The sequence below is a fragment of the Molothrus aeneus genome, chromosome 1 (genome assembly GCF_037042795.1).
Source record: "Molothrus aeneus isolate 106 chromosome 1, BPBGC_Maene_1.0, whole genome shotgun sequence".
Classification (NCBI taxonomy): domain Eukaryota; kingdom Metazoa; phylum Chordata; class Aves; order Passeriformes; family Icteridae; genus Molothrus; species Molothrus aeneus.
Genome location: NC_089646.1, coordinates 43,848,938 through 43,875,750, shown reverse-complemented (window position 1 = coordinate 43,875,750; position 26,813 = coordinate 43,848,938). Strand labels below are relative to the sequence as shown.

Below are 26,813 nucleotides of genomic sequence, written 5' to 3'. Positions count from 1 at the left end.
TGTGTACACACACATTTTTTTGGTAATTCCCTGCCTCTCTTCTGGAAATCTGGGGCTTATCCCAAGCCGGCTTGCTCATATTGCCTGAAATGTTCACTGGGATCGCTATACACTTCAAAATGTCAAGTTTGTCCTTTCCTTAAGTAAGGAACAGCTTCTTAATAGTAAATACTTCTCTAGGCTCAAAACCCCTGGGTGAGTTGAGACCATTTGGTTGTTCGTAGAGTTTTTGTACACCAGGTGATGATGAGGGAAGGTTATTATCAGAAGTTGTGGGTCTCCTGTTGGGTCTGGTTTGTTAACAAATTCTTTCACATTTTTAATCTGTGCCACTGTTTTCCCATTCACATCCACCTTCTCTGGTCATCTTCTTAGGCACAAGCTACTTATTTTATTCATGTAAAGCCCCAACAAAGGAGGCTTCAGTTTCAGCTGGGTTCCCTGGCTACAGCAATTAATTTTACCAATTTCTGCTTTGCAGAAGTGGAGTTGTTGTCCAGGCCAGCTTCTGCAATAATAAAAATTGAACCTCAAGTTTAGCAGAATTAAATCTGATATTATAAGAGAGATAAAATTAATTTTTCATTAGTCTTGAATTTCTCATATAATTCTTTCTAATGCATTTATCTATGAGCTCCTGAAGCTGCCCATTCAGCTGCTTCTTCATTGGAAATCTGCCTTCTCTTGCCTGTTCCTGGACACCTGCAGTCCCTTTAAAAAGTGAGGAGCAAAGAGCTGAAGCATGTGTAATAATAACACTTCAGATGACCAGACTAATGCCAGTGCACAATACAGAAATGAAAACCAGACTGTGGCTGCTTCTGGGTCAGCTACTGAAAGGAGCAGGAAATCATGTCATTGTGACTAGTCTGGGAATGCTCCCTGCCAGCCAACAGTGATTTTCGTTCTGATTTGCTAGTTGCAAGGGTTGAGGTTAAAATGATGTTCTTCTCTACATTTCTCCCCAGCTGCTTTGCAGGGAATCGCAAAGGCTTTCTAAATTTGACAATGAAAAAGAGAAAATACTGCAGCATATTTGTCCTTCTCTTCCAGTTGAAGGCAAATATTTCCCTGTTCAGAGCCCCATCCTTGTGGCCTGTCTTTGTTTGCCCTGGACATCACAACTGGCTTTCCATAGCAAGAAGATGGAAGCAATGGTTTCCATAATCATTACTGCTAAAAAGATGGCATTACTTAATTGCATGACTAGAAGAGAGTTGCAGTAGAGGTCATTTTGGCCTAGAAAAGATGCTTTTGATGTTTAGAAAAAAAAATACTAAGAGAGTGTAGGAACATGTTAGATAAGTTAACATTTTTTTCTGTGGTGAAATACTAAAGAAACTTATAAATGAAACTGGAATTCGTCATTAAGGTGCATTAAGGTGTCCTCTTTTTTCTGTTAAAAGTGGTACAGAGCAATTAGGAGTCTTAGCTTTGCATCAGAAGATACTGAAATTATGTTTTTCCTCTGTTTCTTCCTAAGAGGATACTAAGAGGATATGTGAAGAGGAATTTTCCGTTGTGATGGTGAAAAGCTGATTTTTGCCTTCATATAGTATTACCCTATTATAGAGAACAGGCTTAATGACGTCTTTAAATGGTGAAGATAACAAGATATTTAAGGGCCCTAAATGTGCTTCTATTGGTAAATTCCCATTTGGTACCTCCTTATTCATATTCTCATAAAAGCCAATAAAATACACCATCTGTAGGATACAGGGAATAAGGGATATTAAATACCTTCTATGATATCAGGGCTTTAAGTGTTGCCAGGAACCATGGTACCTAGCAAAAACCCACCTCTAACCTTGACAGTAGAGACTGTAAAATAGAGATTTTATTACTGAAACACAGATAGTCTCCTGCTGTGTGTGAAACTTCAGCACAAAAGGAGCTGGGTGTTTTTAAGCAAACCATTTGTAACAAAAGATGCTTTTTCTCTCTAAGACAATTGTTGAGAGAAAGGGACAGACTCTTACTGTTCAACAAGCTTTAGAGTTTTTTGTTCCAAGACGAACAGCACGAGGCTGGTGTAATCAATTGCTATTTGACAGAGTGATAGAAATGCATATGCTACACCGTAGCTAAAAACCTGTCCAGAAACAGCCAGAATGGCAAATGGCCAAACACATGTGGGCAACAGCATGGCCAAAGTGTAATCCTTACCCTTTATTAACTAATGGACCAAAAAAACAGGTTAAATTGAATCTTTGTTTCTAGGTGAAACTTTATGTTTCATTCAGAAAAAAATGTTATGATGGACCAATTATTTTCAACTTGGTTTAGGCTGGAACCTTTTCTCATTCTTAGCTCTGCTCTGGGGGCAGTGGAGGGGGCACAGAAAAAATATTATGGGCTGCCAAAACACAGAAAAGGCTGGTTACAGGAAAATTATATTAACATATCCTTGCAAAATTATCACTAAAGAATATTAGGTTAGTCCTACTATAATTTGTCCCATTTTCACAATTGCTACAAGGAAAACTTTATTCGATAATGCAATACCATTTTAAAGCATTATATCTCTCTCTAGATGCCGTGATCTGTCTTCATTTCCCCACAATATTTAGCCAGCTAGATTACCTTTTTAACTGTCTTTTAAATTCCCACACATTGAGTTTAGACGTGACCAAAAAACAGCAAACAGCTTCCTTCTGCACACTATAAACTTATATCCTCCATCCCTTCCCACAATGTGGAAGTTTGGTTATGGCACCCTGACCAATGCCAGTTTACAGTGGCAGCATCATACTTGTTGGGTAGGCCTTGCACCACCACTGGCCAGCATTGGCCAGTGAAAGACTATTTTGGCTGCCTGTACTGAGCTTGAAGATCCATGTAGGGGTAAATGGAGCTGAAATTGTGATCCTGTTGTGACAGGGAGGAACAGCCTTCCCTAACTACTTGTCTGATGACATGAAGACTGATGAAATATGGGAGGTGTGACACTATGGGACTTGCAGTTAGGCAAGGCCTTAACATTGTCTATCTGTGATATGCCCTAGCTGTTGCTGAACGTGTTTTGACTATAATTACAGAGCCTATAGAGAAGCTACAGGTCCTCTTCTGTACTGGACTCCTTTCTTTGAGGCAGTACTTAGTCTGAACATGGCTACGAATCCTGCAAGTTGTGCCAAGTGAATGGCTGGCTGCTTACGCTGATTTCTGCTGAGCTTCATGGTTCTTCAAAAATTAACCAGCAAGTAAAGCCAGAAACAGACAAGTACTGAAATCAGTAGGACTGTACACCTAAACCCCACAGGTGGAAGCACAACTGCCATAAAGGTCCACATTGCACTTCATTTACACATGCATTGCATTGTGACAGGATGCTCTCTGGCATCGCTGCTGGCCACTGTCACCAGCCATGAGAAGATACCATGAAAAGGATAAGGGAGGATTCAATTTTTCTTTTTTAAGTTTTTGGCAGCGATAATTGTTTTTATTTGGAGGTAGGGTTATTTTTACTATTTTCCCTGTTGATCAATTTGATGTCACTAAGCAGGGCTGTGAGATTGCACAAAAGGGATGAATATATCAGGGAAGGGAACTAGTACCACCTATGGTAAAATGGCATGAAGTTCCCCTAGCAAGCTGGGTAGGTAAAGGTAAAGTGATTCTGTGTGCCTCAGAATCTTCAACCTTATCACTTTCTTTGATTATTTTCCTTTTAAACAAATTTTCTTCAAGAAGGGAATCTTTTAGAGAAACAAAGATATCTTTGTCTTTTTCACATTATTTCACTTGGTGTCAATTCCCAGAGAAGTCAAATAGCTCAGCAGGTGGCACTGGAGATAATACGGTCTTGAAAAGTTGCTGGAATCAATTTCTGCATCAGTTATTGCTTATGATTGTCTTGCTTGGGATATCTCTTGTTTCATGGAAGCTGCTGGGCACTACTCAGGCTCCCCACAGTCATGCCATGGCATGAGTGACTGTGACCCAGCAGTGGCAGGCAGCAAGAGATTGTACCACTCAGCTTTCTTTAGCTACAAAGCACAGCCCTGCCTTCAGGCTAATGTGTACTGTGTCTTGTCACACTACTCAATGCCACATCCCAGTGTCAGCGATGGTGCCAGCTCTATTGCTCTTCAGTGCCACAAAGCTGTGCTAAAGGACCACTGGGTGAACATGGATCGAAGCCAAAAGAGTCCAGTGTGAGGGTTCAGATAGTGCCACATATCACACAACTGCCTGAATGATTTCTCAGACCTTTGGGATACAAAGTTATAGCTGTAGCCCAAGTAGATTTTGTTGTTGTGGGTTTTGGTTTTTTAATATATGATTCCTGTGTCTTTCTCATTTCCTCTAATATGTTTAGTAGCTCTGGATCCTCTAAAGGCAAAAATATGCTGGCAGAAGCTCTTGGGAACTGTTGGTTAAAATTCTGCTGCCAACATGATGAGCGTTTTAGGATAATTTCCTGGACTGGGAGATCAGCCCATCTCTGAATATGATCAAAGCTGCCAATGTGTATCTATTGTGCCTATCTATGACACACATAAGGACCACATACAAAACTAAAAATAGCATCACTGCTGACAAGAAAAAAACCAACTCATTCTCTGTGATGACTGTTGTACACACAGACTCACAACTCTAAATCTCATGAGAACAAATCTTGTTTTTTTTTAATAGTAACTTTATTAAGAATAAATTAATGGAAGGAAATGGTAAACTGGAATTGATCCTCTATCAGTACTAATTAGAAATGAGTTTTAGGGCAACATATAGGATTCTTTTCTTGGAAATACTCTAAAAGAACCCAGTTTTTCAGAAGGCAGATGATTTGAACTTCAGACTTCTTTCACATACCTAAACTGTAATAAACAATATGGTCCCACCTCATCAGTTGTTGTAGAGATCAAGTATTCAGTCTCTAATGAAATTAATCCAGGCCTTTTGCAAGCTACAGTGTCAATGAAGTTCCCAAGAAAAATCACATTTTCTGGCGAGAAAGTCAGATGTAAATGTCAGGTGAGCAGATCAATGCTTGTGGCAACAAACGCCAGCTTAGATCATCTTAAATGTTTTCAAAACAGAGGAAGAAAAAAAAAGAGACAAAAAAGAAAGAAACATTTTTCCTGATGTGTTTTTGAAGGTCATGCTTTCCTCCTTTTACAACTGATGGTGACTGCTGGGCACAAGTTGACTAAGGTTTACTGTGATTATGGTCTCAGGCAGTGCAATTTAGTCATATGGGCAACTGAGCAGTACAAGGCATGATCAAATTCTGAAAAAATGTGTTCTAAAATGAGCACAAGATACTCTGCAGGTAAGGCAATCATTTCCTCAGTAGTCAGACCCATAGAACTTGAATGTTTCCAAAATATATATTGGCTTGGGAGTATACACTGACCTGTCTCAGTGTGATAAGGTCTTTCCTGATCCATATAGGTACTAGAAAAAAGCATGACAATTGTAACACAACAGTTTAAAAACACTGTACAACGCTGCTCTGGTTGCATCTGCACCTTTGTTATCCTACACCTAACCCTTCTGTGTCCTGTTGGGCAACTGTGGTGATTCATTTGTGTTCATCAATTCGTAGCTGACTCCTTGAGGCTTACATGAAGATGTATGAAAGTACTTTTGGTGGTGATAAAGTTCCCATTTTGCTGAAGCTGTAGAAGCTGTGAGTTTAAACCATGCATGTGCATCCTCCTCTTGTGATAACTATAACCTGTACAGAGCTTGGCTGGGAGGTTTAATAAAGGTTTCTTTGTCAGAATGAAAAGGGCTGATGGAGTGATGTTAATTCTTACTACTTTAAATCATCCTTTTAATTTAAAGATCTGGTGATTTATGCGAACTTCTTAGCAGCACTCGTACTGTAATCATTCTGGCAGTTGGCAAGTAGGAAGTAATATCATCCCTCTCCTCTTTCCTCGGCACGTCTTGGTCTACTGAAGACATTCTGATGCCACCCGCAGGTGGACTCAGGTACTTTCAGCAGTTCTGTTCTAATTTACAGCAGCTCTCTGCCCTTTTAAGGGTGATTTAGCAAAGCAAGCCTGTAATATTAGCAAGCAGAGGGGACGTCGAGGCATATAACTGTGTGGGCACATAACTACAGGGTGATATTCAAAGCCCTTATTTGATCTGTGCCTCAGAATGAGAAGTATTATTTTAGTGCTGGAGTGTAAGATAGAGAACAGAAAGCTCCCTCTTCGTGTTTATCTGGACTCAGGCAAACACAGATGGAATTTAGACCCTGCTCCTTCCTTCTCACAGCCCCCTACTGCAGGTTACCCCAGGGGTAGACACCAGCCTACAGCTAGACTACAAATCTGTTCTGTGAGAGTCCTGCCAAAGCCACAGATGCATGAGGTCTCCCTTATTCCTGCAGGGCATACTGTGTTTCTGGCTGTTTTCTAGAGAGCTGAGCACAACATCCAGCATCCTGGTGTGCAAGAGGCTGTGTCCCACTGGCAGGAGGCAGAGCCAGGGTGCTGTCACAGCTCCCAGCCATGACACAGCATGCAGAGCCTGGGAGCCAAGCAGCCTCACCCAGCAGCTATTCTGGGACAGCACAACCTGCCTTTGTATCAATTCACAGATTTTCCCTGGAGGCTTCACCTATGCAGATCTGTGCAATATGGTCCTGCTGCTATTAAGCTAAAGACTTGTGAGATCCAACTAAAATTAAGGGAAATCTTGGCTTCCTGGAGAACTTGATTACCTTTATGGTTATGCTATTAAGTACTGGTACATAAGGAAAAAAAATCATAGTTTTACAAAACAGTAACAGAGAAGAGATAAGCAGAAAAGACAAGGGAAATCATAATGTTTATTATATTTAAATGAGTTTAGATGTATAGTTCTCACTGTACCATAAAAGGAATATACGTTTATCTCTGTGAGTTCATAAATAGAATGACTTTTTTATTTTAATGCTGGGAACAAAATACTGGTCAGCAGGATTTTTTGCATAATATCCTCAGTAAATTCTGCTTTTTGTTGCACTTTATCAGCAATGTGAAAAAAGATCAGGTTTACTATGTGTAGTTTTAACGTTTGCACCAATATCATGTTGAAGTCTCTAATTAGAGAGTCATGGTATTCTGACAGAGGACTTCAGCTATATCCCAAGAGGTGTCTCAAAATTTTTAATTTGGAAGGCTTGTGATGCGTGTTCCTGGTTTGGGCTAGCAAATGTGTTTGCCTGCCTGTTCTGTGTTTCACACTTCACAGTGTCAGGAGCAGTAGTCCAGGGTTTGCCAGCTCAGCAAAACCTGACATCAAATTCACAGCACACACTGACTTGTTTCTGTCTCTCACTCCTTTCCTGAAAAATTTGCATCCCTGGAGATACCTTCTTTTCAAAATATTTTATGTTTTTAACTTTATGCCTGTTTGGAGGAGAATGGGGTGAAACTGCACCATCTATCTCTTAGTGGATATGCTTTGGGAGCTCTGTCATTGTGAAATCATGCCTCAGATAGGTCTTCATCAGATTCTTGCAAGGTAGGGAAGGGGATTTGATAATAGAGATGGGGAGCTACGGCACAAAGATGCCATATTCTGCAACTATTTGGGCACTTGTTTAACTGACAAGTATGAATCCAATTCCCTGCGTAATCTGAGGATTTCTGGGAAGCCAGCCAAACTTTTAACAAGAACTCACTTCGGCATCACCACAATCGCTCGGTAGATTAAGAACTGAGTGGCTGCCATGGGTGGGCAAAGTGAAACAGTGAATCCTGATATCCCAAGTCCTTGTGCTGTGTTTTAACTGTAAGAACTCTCTTTTTCCTTAGTTGGGGCCATCCTATCCCTTCTCCCCGTTAGGACATTTAGGGAGGCACTGCAGAGTCAGCAAGAGCCCTGATGCCAGGAGAAGCAATGGTCTCACAGCATCCATCCAACTTGTTTCATTCTTTCTAGGCTGGCCCTGCTGCCTCCTTACCTTGTGGGCCCCGATGCATTTTCAATTTTGTGATATTGAGAATTCTGCCGGCATGTGGATGTTACAGCCCGAACTTACCACAATGTTTCACTCACTGGAAACACTGGTTGGACTTACTGGCGGCCCCTCAGCAGTACAAGCAAACTGCATCGGGTGTGCTGAAGGGGCTCTCGAGAAGAGCTCGGAGCTCTCCGCAGGGAGGGCAGAGAGGGCAGAGCGTGCCCAGCGCCCGTCGGTGCCCGCCGCTCCCGCAGTGAGGGCAGAGAGGGCAGGGAGGGCAGAGAGGGCAGAGAGGTCCGAGGGAGCCCCGGAGGGTGCCCAGCGCCCGTCGGTGCCCGCCGCTCCCCGCAGGGGGCGCTGCCGGGCTCGGCGCCTCCGGCGCGGCCAGGCCCGGGGCGGCTCCGCGCGGGGGCAGCGCCGGGCGCGTCCCGCCCTCCCGCCTCCTCCCCGCGTCCCCTCCCCTCGGCCGCGCTGGTGGAGCCGCCGGGCTCCCTCGCTCTTCTTCACATGGGGCTTGCCCTGCCGGCGGGACGGCGCTCCTGCTCTCCCGCCGACCGCTGACAGGGACCCGGCGCGGGAGAAGGGGGCTCGTCGCTGCTGCCGCCGCCGGCGGGCAGGTAGGGGCGGGCGGGCGGCGCACCTGAGGGGACTCGGGAGCGGGCGGGCGGCGGGACGGGTGCGCCGGGCTCTGTCGCCCCGGCCGGCGGTGCGGGAATGGAGGTAGCGCACGTGGAGCGGGCGCCTCGCATCCCGCCTGCCTCCCTCCGACCCTCGGTGCCGCCGCTCCGGCAGGGTCTTCCCTGCGCTGTTTCGGGATGCTCGGGGAATCCCCGCCGGTCACTTGCGGGCTCGTCGCGGGGGGATTCTCTTCCCGGCTGCCGCGGGGAGCGGCGCAACTTCAGGCGGACGGGGACGCTGGTCTTCCCCGTTCGCCCAGAGGGGATGGTGTTTAATTAAAGAGCCGCGGATCTCCCTCTATTTTATCTTTTGCCTGTCAGGAGAACAGGTCCGTTATTTGTGAAATTATTCTATGTCAGTTCAGGTGTTGTTACTTTTTTTCCTGTACGCTACCAAATACAGTTGGTAAATTAAAACACAGGACGAATTCCTTATGCCGATAAAGTGAGAGCTATAGGTTTGCTGAGTTCATGTAATCTGATGTTCTCATCGCTCAAAATAAACCTTTTCATTAAAAAGGAGAAAACCGGAATCAGTTCTCAGAGCTTTTGATTGATTAGAGCTCCCTCGTTGAAATCAGCGGGGAGTTTTGCCTGATTAAGAGCTGTAAAATTGTCCTGAGGTTTGTTACACAACTGGCTGTAGTTGTGCAGTACGGGCTCAGTTAGGTAACTTTGCAACTGGATCTCATTTTCACCGGTCCAGCTGAAGTACTTTCAAGTCAAATTCTTTTCATTTCTCTACTTTAAGCCCTCTCCGCTTGACGTGAACAAGGTAGGGGGAGGACTCTTTTTACCTGCCTTAAAGAAGAGTAAACGTGTCGGGTAAACAGGGAAGCTGGTGACATCCTTTGGAGAGATAGCGATTGCAATTCAGAAATGCTCCATGTGTTTTGCTGGCAGTGCCAAGTTAACTGCTTTCATCCTGAACGTGTTTTATTTTGCTTGTGTTGCAGTTGAGCCTCAGATGCTCTGTTTAATAATCAGGGACTCAGCTGTAACAGAAGGTGTACAGACATGCATGTAATCATAGTCTCTCCAGCAAAGAATGTTACAGAAAACAGAGCATTGCTCCCAGAATAGCTTGGAGGTTTCAATTTCCACACATGTGAGCTGACTATTCAGTTACTGCTGTTCTGTTTTTTCTATGCTGCTGAAACACCTGACAGTAAGCATTTTTACAGAATCCAGTTCCAGGTTGTGGAACTTTTCTTCTTGCTGCAACTGCAAGAGTTTATGTGAAATTGCTTTTTTTTAAGGCAGGAAAGTGGGTAGAATAAAATGGAAACTTTCTTGCCCTTCAAGTAGCAGCAACATTGGACCAGACTTGGGGAGGGTCACAAACAAACAAAACCCAACATTTTTCTTTGGGTTTGTAGCTACTTTCAGATTAGAAAAACTCCTTTGGGATAGAACTCCTTCTCAAGTTTGTTCTTGGTTCCTTGAAATTTCAGGTGGTGTAGGTCTGATCAATCTAGCTATTCAAATGAGGAAAAGGTATTGTATTGTGGTCTGTGGAATTCAAATGCACATTACGGGAAAGCTTCAAATAGCCTTAAAATAGTCTTTAGTGGGGCAGGTGTATTTGCTGTTTGGGACAATTGCAATTCAACTTAAAAGAATAGGGAGTGTTTCTGAAACAGGGCATAACTCTGTTGGCTTTGGTTTTCAGTACTGGTGTTCCCAAACTGACACCACAATCCAGTATGAATCCTTTGCATGTAAATTCAGTGTCTGCAGATATATGTGTTGGTATTGCTAACTTCATTGGAGGTTGGATACCTAATATCTTTAAGGATAGGTCTACGGAAAAAACTGAGTGGTGCGAGGAACATCGCACAGAGCTAGGGTGATGGAAAACAAATTGTGTATCACTGAAGTTAAAAGTATTCAAGAAAGCTGTTAATAACATTCAAAAGGAGATCCTTAATATGCATGTGAAGAGCATTATCAGCTTGTGGAGCTCAGCAGCAAGCATACAGCTGAGCTATCATGCTTAACTGTCCATCTTGGACATCTTACAATCCTTGGGTAGAGATTTTTCTAAACCAGGGTGCTTAAATGTACCCCAGTTTGAAGCACTGAAATAAGGTCAATTATGGTGAACTAACTCAGCTCAAGAGATTGGATATTTGCACCTTGAACAGAAAAACTATCCTCTTAGCAGTGTGCCAAAGCCTGGAGCTCTCCCTGCACAGAGAATCTAATGGGGTGCACATTGTGGTGTTCCATGTTCAGTGCTCGTTTAAAGGAGACTTTTCTGTGGCAGCTATCACTTATATATCACAATTGTTGATTTGCCTTCACGAGGTGGGCTAAAAAGTGTCATGGATATGAAGAGATTAAGCGCCTTGCTGAGTTTGAAAGAGCAAAACATTGAGGCCAGATTGAAAAAGGTCTAGACTGGCAGTTCAATCTGGCTTGTCTGCCTTGTTTGCTATAGATTCTTTGAGCACCTCTTTCTAGGTATTGCATTCAATGGTTGGCTGACAACATTCAAAGTCTGAAGAGTTTTTCTATCACATTCCTTTCTATCTCTTTGCATGCACATGGTATTTGGTAGTTTATCATGCTGTCATAGCTTCCCTTTTCCTGAGTTTATTATTTTGATGGTTTAAAATCCTCTATTAGACTCCATGCAGAAACAAGGCTCTGTTAATGGATGTTTAGAGTGGTGAAATTTGAATGTGAGATAGCCAGTGGTCAGCATTATGATTCCTGTGCAACCATTAGTCAGCAACACTTTGCATAAATATCCAATCTAAAATTTAATATCAGCCACTGTAGGGAATCTCATTGGAAAGGTGACTTTAGGTAAGCAGGAAGTTCTGACTGAAGGATGAAGGATACATGCCTAAAAAGAGCTATGCCAAGGCTGATGTGAAAATGGTAACTCGAGGTTGAAGCATTTGTGACTCAAAAGTGTAAGTCCATTTTTGCTCCTAAAAACTGCAGTGTAAAACTTTAGGGTGCCTAAGTATTTTCAGTCTTTTTGCAGGATGCCTGACAGCAAAACCTGCAAAGTAGCCTGGTCTGAGGAGTTCTGCTTTTGTCTGCCCTTGGAACTGAAGTGTTCTTTGCTGGTGCAGTTGCCAAGATGCTAGTTGTTGGTAGAGAGAGGTTTTTATTCAGTTTATATCACATTTGAGTCGCTAAAGACCCTCATGTTGTCTCCCATTAATCAGCCAACTGTAGTTGCTGTCTTTAAGCAAATGAAGTTGTGATAATTTGCTCCTGCTTGCTCTTTTATGCTGCAAATGCTATACAGCTGTGAAGTTGCCAGCTTTGACTCAGGATGTATTCTTCCAAGTGATGTGCAGTCCTCAAACAGCCTCTGGATTCTCAGAGAAAGGTAGGTCTGAGAGTGGCATTTGTGGCCTAGAAAAAAAGCTACACGGAGATAAGGGGAGCTACATGCATGCTTGAAAACTAGCACATGCCCAAGTGTTTTGGTGAATAAGCTGGAATGCTTTGCTGAACCACAGCTGTGAGGGTGCAGAAATACTAAACCTCTAATGTCTGCTGTGGCTGAGTGCAGTGCTTGGAGTGAATTTCAGGACAGGTGCTTGGATACCATCCGGACAGCAAAAATTAACCAGGAATGGGACAGGAATGGAAATGTTACATTGCAAGTCACCTCACTGGGAAATTTTACCACTACTTTTCCCTTTCTCTCCGATATCCAAATGCTGAGTGAAAACTGATGCAGTAAATAACCCATTTCCCACTGATTTTCTTAAAAAAATGATTACGTGAAGGGTGTGTCTAAGCAAACTGCTTTGGCAGCTCCACCTGCAGCCTGCAGAAACAGTGGGATTTGCCCAGTAATGACGTTTCTGTGTCAGTCCCTGTTAACTGATTCCATACGCGTGACCAGCGCTAAGTGTGGAACTCCCGGTTCCAACCCGGTCTTGGTCCCATCAACCCATCCGCGACCTCCGCGGGCGGCGGTGATGCTGCGGGCATCCCCCGGGAGCGGGGCTGGGCGCTCCCGGCGCTCCCATCCCGGCGGGCAGGGCGGAGCCGCCGGGGGGCGCCCGAGGACCGGCGGAGCTCGCGGGGATCCCGGCGCATCCCGAGACGCCCGGGATGCCGGAGGGTGTGCGGGGCGGGACGCGCATCCCGAGACGCCCGGGATGCCGGAGGGTGTGCGGGGCGGGACGCGCATCCCGAGACGCCCGGGATGCCGGAGGGTGTGCGGGGCGGGACGCGCATCCCGAGACGCCCGGGATGCCGGAGGGTGTGCGGGGCGGGACGCGCATCCCAAGCCACTTGTTCCGCTCCCCCGGTGAGGGGCATCCTCTCCGCGGGATGCGCATCCCGAGCCACTTGTTCCGCTCCCCTGTTGCGACACATCCTGGGCTCCCTCCCGTTCGCAGTGATCGCCTGCTTTACCTGGGTCACGCTGTGGTATCCTGTGACATCAAAGCCCTTTCTTTCCTTATGAGCCTCGTTTTGTATAGGAGGTGGTCTGGGCAGAAGGAGATTCCTCTCCTAACTTAGCTCGCTGCCCTTCCCCCGCCCTATTTCTTCCAGTAACCTTTCCTGCTTTGCCAGCCCAGGCTCTCCAAAGCTGGAAATGAAATCTCTGCCAGCTTCTTTGGTAGCCTGACTGAAGGCAGTGCAAGAAGCACCTCGGGATGGGGCACTAAGAGGACTCTTGGCTAGACCAACCTTTTATGGCTAAAGCAGTGATTCCTGTCTGTGTGACTTTGATTTCTCATTTTTTGTCAATATTATGTGATTGACACAGGGAGAATGCCCACAGCGTTATTTGCTAGTGACTGCAAAGTGGCTCAGCAAAGCCTGAAGTCAGTGGCTGTTAGAGTTGAAATAGTAGAGAGCAAGATTCCCTTTAGTTGAAGAGGGGACAAATGGAAAGCATGTGAGCCCTAAGTAAGAAAAGTTTGTGTAAAAGACTGAGCTGGGGAGCTGCTAGGGCAATTAATCCATGATTTTCTAATCTACTGCCTTCTGTAATTTCCTCCTATGAATTGATCACCAAAAGTTACTTGGATTGTCAGTCATCAAGCAGCAAGGTAGACATTCACTGTGCACCTGGAGAGGGCAAGGCACCCTTCTCACAGGTGGAAAGAGCCAATAATCTGCCTATGGGCTGCATCTCAGACAGGGGCAGTCCCAGAATTAATTTGTGACTCTTTTTTAGCTGTTTACTTGAGAAAGTTTCTCCTTGTGCATTATGTTGTACAGAGCCTTCTGGCAAGATTTTTGTCTTTAGTAATGCTTGCCACTCTGGCTCAGCATAATGTGAAGGACTGGGATTGCTAATGTTAATTGCCATCTAGAAGAACTCTGCCAAAATCAACTGAGTATTGTGAAAAATGCAGAACTGGCTTGTTGAATTAAAAATATCTTGTACAATATCTGCAGTCAGGTAATAAGTGTATCATTATGTGAGGACTGTGACTGGCACTTTGAAGTCATTGCCAGTAAAATCCTCAGAAATGTGGACAAATGAATAACCTGCAGCTAACAGTGTGCTAAGTAATCTAGACAGCTGTTTCTTATCTGGTTTTACACTAATTGCTGCTGCTGTTACTATTGCATTTGTGAGTTGATAGAGTTTCACATCATTTGTATACTCCTGGTGCAAATGGTGCCCTGGTACATCATGTGTTGATAAAAGCAGATGCTTTTACTTGGCTTTTAATTTGTGGTGCAAGTTTTATGGGATCATTAGAGTTCACTGAAAAAGATAGAAAATGACTTGGGGATCTTGCTAGACATTTGGCCAGGCAGGCTCATCTTTGTATAGTGATCAAAGAAAGGAGGAAGAAAAGAAAATCTGTAAAAATCTATGAAATTATTTATTTGGAATGAGTGTGTAGATGAAGGAGAAGAGTGAGGGAAGGGAAAATAGAAAATTGGAGCAGCCTGCCTGTCAGAATGTTTTAAGTAGGGTCCAGTCCTCTGTGAGGGATTGCAGGCAGCTTGTAACTGCTTGGGGATGTTCTTTTTAAACTCACAGAAAGCTTTCAGTTTTAAGCTTGCATTAAAGATCTGGGCTGAGGCCAGCTTTACTTGTGTGGAGAAGACTGAAAAAAAAAAAGCTGGACTAAAGCTTAATTAAAAATTTTTTGTGTGTGTGTGATTTTGGAGATGTACAAAATACAATGTCAGCTCTTTAGGTTGGGGATGACAGTATATGCTGGAGATGGCCACAGTGAAGTTAAGAAAGATCAAGCAGAAACCTTTAAGGCACCTGTAATTTTCTCTGAATTTGGGAAAAGTCAATTTGGCCCTTCATCTAAGTGATGCCTGACTATCTGTAACTTTGATTTTGCTTCTCTTCGTGATATAGCCAGTCATGCTAACTTCACTATAGATTCCAAATAAATATTTCTGTTCGTTTTGATTTTATATCTTAAAGGATCATATGAAGCTTATAGAGAAAATGACAGTATAAATCCTTCTTTTTCCTATCCATCAAAATCTTGTCTTCTGTAAGCAAAAGTAAAGTAAGATTAGGACGGCAGAGTAGTCAGAAATGAAGAAATTGGTGAACTGTGTTAGAAAGTCACTTTTTAGTCACAAGATCAGATACTCTGTGTCTTGATCAAGGACTGGGAGATGAGGCAGAAAAAATGTTCATTATATGCAGGTTGTAACTGCAGTTTGAAATGTCAGAAGCAGCTTATAATTAGAGACAGGAGACTAAAACTTCATCTCAACATAGATTTGTAATAAATGGCTGATTTAAAATAAGGTATACACAAAAAAGCTTGAAAATATTTAAATGTTTTTATGAGATTATCCCTTATATTGAATTAAATATTGTCTCGCTTCTGTAATTATTTTACGTGCAAATAATGATATGAAAGTGACTGATTATACAAGAAAATATTTTTTGTGTGAGTTGAATTTTAATAGTCCTACTTATGAATTATGTTCAACTGTGGACTCAAGGAAGAGATACCTGAATAAGCTGATGCAATGTTTCCCCATCAACTCAAAACAGTTTGTAATAAAAACTGCAACATTAAATAAAATAGATTGCAAGGATAAGTTAATTGGAAAAGTACTCTTCAGGTGATTAATTCTTAAATGTTTTCCATGGACTAGTAAAGGAAATGATATTTCAGTTTTTGCACTCAAAGCTAAAATATTTGGCTCATGGGGTCTTGTTATGTATGAACTTTCTGATTTCATCAGTGCATTCATAACCATAGAATTTTTTGAACTATTCAGTGAATTTGGTTGGCAGTGTGGATTCTGTTAGATGGAGCTCCTGTTAATCACCCCTGTGGGGAAAAGCTAACGCATTTAGCTGTAGTGTTCCCTTGGCCACTTTGTGAACAAAGAGTGTGTGCACAGAGACTATGAAAACAAGACACACATAATTTTAAAACTGTTATTTACCGACTGAGAAGTGTGGTAGGTGACTAGCAACCAGGCAAAGCACTGACCTACCATTCTCAGACACCTGCTTCACAACTTCACAGGACAGCTGAGGCTGGAAGGCACCTCTGGAAGTCGTTTGGTCCAATTCCCCCTCAAGCATGGCCATTTAGAGCCAGTCACCCAGAACTGTGTCTAGGTGGTTTCTGAATTTCCCCAGGGAGGGAAACTGCCACTTCCCTGGGCAGCTTGTGCCAGTGCTTGGTCACTCTCACAGTGCAAAAAGTGTTTCCTGATCCTCAGAAAGAACTTCTGTGTTTCATGTTGTGCCCATCACATGTGGTCTAGTCACTGGGCATGACTGGAAAAAGGCCAGCTGCATGCTCTGTGTGCCCTCACTTCAAATATTTGTGTATGTTAGTAATTTCCCCCCTGAGCCTTCTGTTCCAGAGGCTGAACAGTCCTAGTTCTCCTTCCTCTCATGTGAGGTGCTCCCATCCCTTCATTATCCTTGTGGCCCTTTGCTGGTCTCTCTCCAGTATGTCCATATTGCTCTTTCACTGAGGAACCCACATCTCCAGGTGTGGCCACACTCATCCAGACCATTGCTGGCCTGGAGGTCATCAGTATTGGGGAAAGTGGGAAAGTTCACTTCTATTGTGCCTTGGATGGAATGATCCTCAGTATTGCTGTTTTTTTTCCACAGCTTTTTGTGGGTCATTTTTGGTTTTGGTTGGGTTTTTTTGGTTGTTTTTTTGGTTTTTTTTTTGTTTGTTTGGTTTTTTGGGTTTTTTGGTGTTTTTTTGGGTTTTTGTTGTTGTTGTTGGGTTTTTTTTGTTTGGTTTTTTGGGTTTTTTTTTGTTTTGTTTTTGTTGTTTGTTTGTTTTTTTGTTTGGGTTTTTTTGTTGTTGTTGTTGTTTTTGCGGTTTTGGTTTGGTTTGGTGTTTTAGCTTTGGTTTTTTTGAGTCCTTGAACTGTTAACAGTCTAGGTTCTTTCAAGGATCTTATGTCTAGCTGCAGATTTACCATTCCTGTCTATCATGGCTCTAGTCTGAGTATTGTTGCACAGCTTTCTTGCAAGCTGGCAGTTTCCTTAGAAGTTTCATTCAAGGTTATGCAGTTCTGCTGTGTCAAAACTAGGCCTTGAATCACAGATAGCTGAACCCCTAGGAGGAGGATTCACACAAAGCTGAGGTGTGAATTCAGTATGAGCTGTGCTGTGCCATTCCCTTAGGAGGACACACAGTGAATAGTAGCTGCAAGGTTATTTGAATTACTTTCAAAGTAACTGGATGTTGGCTGGAGAAGCCTTGTAACTTAAGCCTTCTTTGTGCTGGACTTTTACCTGTCAGTGTGATTTTTGTATGTGTTTCTGACACTAATGTGGTTTGTAATTGGCTTTTTGCCTGATCCTAGACAGAGACAAGTGGTGCTGATGTGAATTGCCTATGGTCCGGAAAACTCTTTTATTTTGTGCCAGGAAAGGTTTATGTTCAATATTGGGAAAATTTTTTTTCACTGAAAAGGTTGTCAAGCTCTGGAACAGGCTGCCCAGGGAGCTGGTGGTATCATCACTCCTGGAAGTATTTAAAACATTCACAGATGTGTCACTTAAGGGCTTGGTTTAGTGGTGAACTTGGTAATGTTAGATTAACTGTTGGACTCAATGATCTTAAAGATCTTTTTCAACATAAGTTATTCTATAATTCTATTAAAAAAAAGGCACAAAAACTATCAAAAGAGGAAATAGAGGAAGGTAAAGCTCAAGATGTTGACAGGAGTTGTAAAGGAGCAATGGACTGAGGGTGAGAATCAGGACATGTGCCTGCTATGTTTTATGCAGGAAAGGGTGGAGCAGTAGGTAAAATTAGGAGGAAGTTAAAAATAAGAACAAGTTTTATGAAGATAAAAGATGATACTTTTAGTATTTCCCAAGGGATAGAAGAATCAAACATTACAAGTGTGTTTTAATGAAAAAACAGCTAGTAAAGTTCTCACTTTCTTAAAATGCAAAGCAAAACTTATATTGCATTCATTGGTGCTAGAATTATTCCTGTCTTGAATGTCAGGAAAAGAAGAGAGTACCATAAAAGGAACTAAATGTTTTCTTGTATTTGTAAGTTTTCAGACTTGGAACTTCTGTTATCTGCAGTGGAAAATCAGGTCAAACACTGGGAAAAACTTTCTTATTGGAACAGTAGTGGAGCAGAAAAAAAATCTGAAATAATTGATCTTTCATTCGCTTGAAGGTTTAAAGAGCAGAGAATATCTACTGTGAAGTTTTCAGATACAGTTAATTCAGTTTTGGGGACAAATGGTATTTCAGCCACATCCTTTATGATTTTATGAAGTCTTCCAGAAGTAGGCTTTCAGATTTGTTTGATCCTTTCTATGCGGGAGGTGTAGCTTTCTTAAATTTTTAATATCTATGCAGTACATGAAGGAAGTCAACACGTTTCTGACAGAAAATCACAAGAGTTAACAAACTGTGAAAATAATAGGGCTTGTTTTGATGTTGGTTTTTTCCTTGAGCTAAGAGTTCTGATAGTGTGCAGCTGGTAATGGTCCTATTTTGTAAACTGGCTATTTATTAACACTTTTTTGATGTATTTGCTGTTGCAATTTAGATGTTTGACTGCTTGAAGTGACTTTTATGACTTGCTAGTCAAGTGCTAGTTTGACACCTTGGAAAAGTGTCAGCCACCCCTCTTGCTGCTGGAAATTGGTAAAGTGTGGTGTGAATGACTTCCCACTGCTCTTTACAAAGAGGGACAGACGCTGTGGTAGCTTCCTCAAAGAGATGCCACTTAAAGCTTCAGACATGGTGGCATAAGCATTCATCAGGTGTTATCAAAGTGACTGGCACATCAGTCATCCTCTACTTTCTGCTTTGTTAAGGATTATTTTATGCACTGGAGTGGTGGTGGTTGTATGTGGTGGCAGTTTTGTCATTTGTTGTTTTATTTTGGTTGTGACTTGGTTGCTTTTTCGTGACGTTTGGGAGCAGTTAAATTGAAGAAGTCTTTACAGGATGATTTCTGCTAGTTTTGTTTTTCAAAGCAATCAATCGATTGGATGACAAAACTGTATGCACACTAAAATTCTCTTTTTCATTCAGATGTGATGCTGAAGAATGACTTTTCCCCATCCATGATCTTTACTTCCTGCTGTAGCAAAACAAAAATTTGCAGGGATTCTTGTATCCAGTTGAAATTTCTTACGGCATTCTTCTTTCCGGGTGTTTCCCTAATTAGGGGTTGAATTTGTCACCTAAGTAAAGGATTTGGTTGGTTTGTTTAAAAATAGTCAAGAACATCAGTTTGTTTTGAAGTTCTCTGAAAGAACCTCTTTTGAAGCAGCATTCTTTAAACTTTTTGGAGTTAACTGCTCAAAGAAGTGTATTTGAAGGCAAGCAGTGACTCTCAGAAGGGCTGGCTGGATGAGATTTAAAAATTAGCTATTCTAATATGCAATGGATATGGGTTTGCTTTGAACCAATGTTTAAGTGGTGCTCACAAAAACTAGTTTCACTGTGAAGATGTTTGTTTCCTGCCTTAAACAAATCTTTAATTTCTGCACCTTGATACTCATTATGTTAATGCATTGATTTGCTTTCCTGTCCTATTAAACTATGCTGGTCCTTCTTTTACTGGAAAAAATTTGTTCCTGACAGTTTTCTTTCATAAACACTACCTACATGGAATTATGAGGGTCTAAACCTGGTTTGTACTGTGTAAGTTTAAGAAGAAGCATGACTTTTACAAGTGAAGCCTAATAAAGATATTCTGTAGGAATTTAGGATGATAATATGCATAAAGCAGAGTTTTGCATGACTTGAATTTTACTACCTTCCTTCCTATAATTCCTTTCACTGTGGGCAGTTAGTCTGTAATCATTCTCTAAAGTGAGTACCCAGAGTTAATTTCCTTACTTGCACTTATGACTTGGTGGTGTTTTATTATGGAATAGTTATGTTTAACCACTCAATTAGCAGGTGAATAATTCTTTCATGCTGTTGCATACATTTCTCTATGACCATCCATTGTCTGATATGAATTTTTCAAAGAGTGCTGTTTTTAACTGTGACTGGAGGCTAAGTTGGGGTTGAATGAAATAGCAAAGAGAGAATGTTGAGGATTTGATCAATTTGAAATGGTCCATTTCTCCTGCAGTTCAAGACAATTAGGGAAGATGGATGCAGCAAGTGACTTGCAGTGTAACTGATCTCCTTAAATTCACTGACAAAATACAAGCTGCACTCCAGAAATTTTCACAGATCACCAGTGTGTAGATTTCCAGCAGAACACAGGAGTTCTGTAGAACTGGCAGTGACCAGTGGTTACTGAAAGATATGGGAAAACAAAGGAGAGAGAAGCCCTAACGTTTTTCATGCAGCCGTTGCCAAGAAACTCCAGCTGAACATAACCTGTTATTGATTGTGGTTTCTTGGCTTAGTGAAGATATATACATTAGACCACAAATTCAGTTTCTCTAAAGTGGCTCTCATGTGGCCTATCCCTGGCTCTGTTAGTGAAGAATTTTTGTAATCTGGATTTTGTGTTGGGGTTTTTTTTATTTGTTTGTGTTTGATTGTTGTTTATTTGTTTTAAATTGATTATGGATGCTGTAAGCAGATGGAGAACACCCAGTGGACTTGCAAGTAGAAAATAAGGTAGAAGGTCATGTCACTTGTGTTGAAGTGAAGGAAAAATTAGTATGCAGCTAAAAGCTTATGAATGAGCCAGTGATGGGTGTTAAATGCTCTTATTAGCCATTTGTTAGGAGGAACACACAGAAGATGACCTCTGTGGAAAAGGTAATGCATTAGCTGTCAGTGTAAAATGTCTCGTGAGCTTTGTAAAGAGTGAGGCAGTCACACTTGGTTTGCTTTGTTTGTCACCTGCCATGGAGAGTGGCTTGCCAGGATCCCTCTGCAGAAGAAACAGTGCATGAGCAGCAGAAATTTGGAGCAGAGGAACTGAAAGTTGTTGATAACTGTTTTGGTTGAAAAGGGTGGAGATGGATGGAGCTGCTGAGCACTTTGCAGGAAGTCCTGCCGGAATTGTCTGTTAATCCCTATTTGCCTGTACAGCTGGGCTTACATAGATGATGAACACCTGAAAGGGCCCTTTGTGACAGCTCCCATGGTGAAATCACTTGTGTTACCAGGGTCTGATACATGAGAGCTCATGTCATCCCTTTCCTGTTGAACGATCTCTGTTTCTCTTTAAGTGGTGTGGGCCAATGCTTGGAGCTGTGTGAGGATGCTGGTGTGAGGCTCTGGCAACAAGGAAGGCTGGCCATGCCTGTTTTAAATAGTTCACTAAATCTTATTTGGTGCTTGCAAGCACCCATGTATGTTTTCAGAGATGCACTCAGACTTTAAACAGAGAAGATTAAATAAACTTTGAGCATCAGCATGATTTAGCAGCATAGGTTTCTCCAGCTGTCACCTGGCCCTCTCTCTGTGCTGCGCTAGTCACCACCCACATTTTAAGGGAACACAAAGGAAGGCTGTAGGGTCTCAGAGCACTGATTTGGTGACTTTTCAGAAAGGAGATGACCAGAACATTTCCCTATTGCAAGTAAGAAGCAAAGATGCCTAAAAATCAAACCAAACAATCTCAAGAAAACAATCTGAAGCATTAGCCCCACTCCATGTTTTCATGGCAGCTCATAAAGAAGAGATGTTAGGCAAAAATGCTAAGAGGGTTTTCATCATTATTTCTTTCTTGTAGGGTGTGGGGTTTAAGGATTTCATGCATCTGGGATGCTTTGAAAATAGAAAGTGGGACAGGAAACACTATTTTCTAGTATGTTTTTTCCCTCGGGGTTTGTTATTACAGAATTACAGCATTTGCAGAGCCCAGTTTTGTGACTTTACTTCATTTTTTCCATCATAAAAAATGCTCACAAAGCACAAAGCAACACTGAGTTGGGTCGAATATGAAAAAAGAAAGCAAACCAAACAAACTACAGTGACACAGTTTAATATTTTACATTGTTTTGTCATCTTGTTTTCTTGTTAGTGGTGAAAATGATAAAGCAAGTTGTGATCAGTGTCTCAAAATCAAATGTAAACATCTGAAGATGTTCAGATTTTTTGTGGGTTCTATTTAAACAAGTTATGTATAAAAGATTTTCAGCTGAGTATTTTTTCTATTTTATTCAGAGATAAAGAGGGCAGGCTTTTAGTACTCATTAAATATCTAGCTCTTGGTTCTACTCAGCTCTTACTGTTAGGCTTTTCCAAAGCAGACTTTAAGGAGTTTATGGTTCTCTTTAACCTTATTGTTAAGATAAAAAACTTTTAAAGAACCCCAAATTTGCTTCTAATTACTTCATATTTGTGTAATAACTCTTTTTTTTTCCTAATTTTAAAATTATCATAGAATCATAAAATAGTTTGGGTTGTAAGGGACCTGAGATAGAGCCTGGTTCCAACCTCTCTCCATGGCCAGGAACATCATCTAGTAGGTCAGATTGCTGAGGTCCCCATCCAGCCTGGTCTTGAGGACTTCCAGGGATGGGGCATCCAGAGCTTCTCTGGATAACCTGTTCCAGTGCCTCACCACTCTCACAGCAGAGAATTTCTTCCTAATATCTGAAAGAGCAGAGATTTAGATTATTTAAAAACCCGTCCCCCTTGTCCTACCACTCTCTGCCCATGTAAAAACTTGCTATACTGAAAGGCCACAATTAGGTCTCCATGGAGCTTTCTTTTCCCCAGGCTGAACAACTTGGCTTGTTGAACTTCTTCATGAAGTTCTTCTCATGGGCCCACTTCTCAGGCTTGTCCAGGTTCTTCTGGATGGCATCCCATCCTTTTCTTTCTCTGCATCAACTGCACTGCTCCACTTGGTGTCATCTCCAAACCGGCTGAGGATGCACTCAGTCTTGCTGTTCATGTCATTGATAAAGATGTGATAGGGCTGAGATCCCAAAACAGAGCCCTGAGGAGCACCCCTTGCCATCAACCTCCACTTGGCCATGGAGCCATTGACCACAACTCTAGCTGCATCAGTCCAGCCACTTCATCCAAAAAATAGTCCATACTTCAAACCCATGTTTCTCCAATTTGGAGATAAGGATGTCATTTAGGACTGTGTCAAAAGCTGTGGTATTTTCTGGGGTCCCCCATGGCAGGAAGGAGTGAACCTGACTCCATGTTCTTAGAAGGCTAATTTATTATTTTATATTATATTAAAGAATACTATACTAAAACTATACTAAAGAATAGAGAAAGGATACAGACAGAAGGTTTAACAAGAATGATAATGAAAAACTCGTGACTCTCCAGAGCCTCGACACAGCTGGACATGACTGGTCATTAAGTTAAAACAATTCACATGAAACCAATCAAACAATGACCAGTTGGTAAACAATCTCCGGACCACATTCCAAAGCAGCAAACACTGGAGAAGCACTCAGATAATTATTGTTTTCATTTCTCTCTGAGGTTTCTCAGCTTTCCAGGAGAAGAAATCCTGGTGAAGGGATTTTTCAGAAAAGATGACAGTTACAAAAAGCTTTAGAGAAGTCCAGATAGATTACAACAATTGGCCTTCCCTTGTGGACTGTTGCCATCACTTTATCATGGAAGGCCATAAGATTGGTCAGGCATGTTTTGTCCTCAGTAAAGGTGTGCTAGCTGTCTTGGATCATCTCTTTATCTTGTATGTGCCCTAACATTTCCTCAAGGGGATCTGCTTCTTGATCTTCCCAGGCACAATGGTAGGTTCGCTGGTAGTTTTCTTTCTTCCCTTTTTAAAAGCAGGAGTAGTTTCCCTTTTTCCAGTCACTAGGAATTTCACCTGACTGCCATGACTTTTCAGATATGATGGAGAGAGGCTTGGCAACAACATCATCTAGTTCTCCCAGGACTTTGGGATGCATCTCATCAGGCTCTGGGGACTTGTGTCTATTCAGTTCCATCAAGTGGTCCCAAACCAGCTCTTTGCTTACCGAGGGAGGAACATTGCTACCCCAAACTCAGCCTAGAGGTTCAGGGACTAGAGAGATGTGAGAAGCCTGAATTATACTCCTAAACCATTGACCTGGATTGAAGCAGATGTGCTTTCTGGCTTTCATTTGTCAGGAAACATTTGTCTTTGCTTTGCAGGGTCAGGTGAATACAGTATTCGATTTTTAATTGGCCACTGAACCAAGTAACCATAAATGCTTGCTTTTACAATATACAAATTGTATATTGTATACAAATCTTCATCTAACTTGTTAGTTATTTTGAAAGAACAACGATTTTTATTTTTTAAGATTTGGGAGGGTCAAATAAATATTCCTTTCCTGAAAAAAAATATTTCTGAAGTAGCTTTCATGGCAGCACAACAAATAGGTGGCCTTAAAAGTCAACAGCAGGGATTGCTGGTCCTTAACTCCATGGGCCAGTGGTTAGAGGACTTTCTGTGGGTAAATTGAAACTTTCCTTTTTCTGTAAAATATTTGTACTTGGAGTTGGGCTAGAGGACAAGAGAACTGCCTGCATTCCCTGCTCAGCTGGCTGCAGCAAGGAGAAGAGATGCAGTGCCTCTGCTTCAGCCTGGTTTCATGTGCTCCTGGAGTACATCACTGGCAGGGGCAAACTGACTGAGGCAGCATCAGTTAACTGCATTAATAGCACTAGTGTTTGGAACAGAATTGTTATTCAATTTTTTGTTGAAGGGATTTAGCAAAGTGAGTGGAAATGATTAATAACTTGGTGTATCAGAGGGACTGAAACTCTGGGTTATTGGGTTGTTTATCTGAATAAACATTTTTGATAGCTCTTACCCCATCCTATTCAACTTGTTTGGGAACTTCTTCCTGTTGTGCAGGTATTGCCAGCTGTCAAGGGAAGTGGTGACTCTCAGCTTCTTTTGCTCTTGTTCCTGTGCGGTATTCTGGGAAAGAAAGACTCAGGTATGAGGTACATCTGGGCAGCAATGCCAGGTGACAGATCTCCCTGTCATGGTCTTGCTTACCTGAGGTGTGTATTTGGGAGCTGGTTTTAAACCCCCTGGGAAGGAAGGGCCAATATGAAAGGTTGAAACAGGAAGAAAAGGAAGGGAAGATTAAAAAGAAAAACTGCCTTTGAAGTCACACTTTGAACCAGCCCCTGAATTCCTACAACCATTGCATAAGTGTGTCTCCTCTGTGCTGTGGTGAATGACTCACAAACATTGCTGCTGTGCCTTTTCAAATCTGTAAAGAAGGGAAGTAATGCTGCTCCAGCTCTGCTGACTGGGAACTGAGGGGCAGCAGGGTTATGGAATTTGTCTGTAAGCATACAAGAGACCTGTGGCAGTGAGGCACCAGAAGAGGGATGTCTGGACTTCCAGCCCAGCACACATGCTGAAAACCATGCACACAAAATGCTAAAAAACAAAATGCTGGACTTCCAGCCCAGCACACAAAATGCTAAAAAACCATTTTTCAGTATTTTGTGCATATTGGACAAAAATGGTAGAAATGTGCGTATTGGACAAAAAGACCAGAAAGCTTGATCTCAAACTTTTGATTAATTTTTATTCAAACAAATTAAGTGACAGGCAGAAATAGTTGCTTGTGATATATAAGTAGTGCAGATATTCTTTTAGCCCATGTAGAAGCCCTTGTGGAAAAGTTACTTTTTATGGAGAGATTTAGAGCTATTTCTCTTCCATGAGCTATTTACTACTTCAACTGAACATCTATTAAACATTCATTCTAAGTACAATACCCTCAAGAGTCAATTTAGGTAAACTGCAGTACTTCTTTCTAGGCTAAAGATTGTTCTTTGTAATGCATGTAGAAAAAAATCCATAAAATTATTTTTCCTGCTCCTCTCAGTCCTTATTATATTTTGAGATTTTTATTTTTTTTATGAGGTAGTAGGGAAGGAGGGAGAAAGCTCCTTTGTCAGCTGCATAAAGGGACAGTCAGATCTTTTATGTGTAAGGGGTTTTTGGAATGATGTCTTCAATTTTCTTCTCTTCTGAGTTTCATATATTATTATGACTGCAAACTTTCACACTCCCATTGTCATAAACAATAGTCTTTAGAGCTTTGGCATTTTCCATCCTGGCAGCCAAATGGATGGCTAGAACAATGCTGAAGACAGTGACTTAAATCATGTTGCAATACACAGTTAGCCTATGTGATATTTACTTCAAATACTGTATACTATTTTAAAAACATTGTGCCTGCAGCAGTGGGTGATGTCTGAGCATTAGCATTGCATTTGATTACTCTTTGGGAAGACAAGCAGCTGCCTTGGGTTGAAGGTAAGAGAAAAAATGCTGCTGAGCTGAAAGCTTGTGGGGGTAGGAAGGAGGGTGATGCAGGTGAGACCTGCCTGGAGATGTGGGTCTTGGTGGGAAATGGGAGGGATGGAGTCATGTTCTGGGTTGAGTGTGGGTGGAGAGTGGGTTCTGGGGTCTCCTAACCTCACCCCAGTACCATTATCACTCTCTCTTAAAATTGAACTTTACTGTTCCTTTGGGTGTTACCAGGTGTTAAGGGATAGGTCATTAAGTGGCACAAAGCACTGGTGCATGTCAAACTTGTGGAGGTATCAAGGAATGGAACAACAGCCCAGTGAAGTCAGGAGGATTTTTTCCTTAGGCTCGAGTGTATTTTTATTTTTTGAGATTATACTAAGATTTTAACAGATTGGGTATTCCTCTGTAGTATCCTAGCATTTTTTTTTAATGAGGGTGTTTTAAAGAGGCAAAACCAAAAATACAATTTTGGGATTTTGTGCAAGGATTCTTTGTTCTTTCAGCTGCAACGGTTATCTGTTGAAGGTAATATTTACCTGTATTTCACTGAGTCCCTTCCCACCCTCCTCCTAATCAAATCTTGCCAAGCACAGGAAGGGGATTCAAGTAACC

General features: G+C 42.0%; 1 protein-coding gene across 2 annotated transcripts in view; it reads left to right on the top strand.

Annotated features, from left to right (window-relative positions):
* The first annotated feature begins 8,369 nt into the window (after positions 1-8,369).
* The window catches only part of CPNE4 (copine 4), a 229,349-nt gene continuing 210,905 nt past the window's right edge, over positions 8,370-26,813 (top strand). For both annotated transcript variants that reach the window (XM_066555959.1, XM_066555953.1), the window contains exon 1: positions 8,370-8,526. The gene's annotated coding sequence lies outside the window, so the exon portion shown is untranslated. The remainder of the gene's footprint in view (positions 8,527-26,813) is intronic.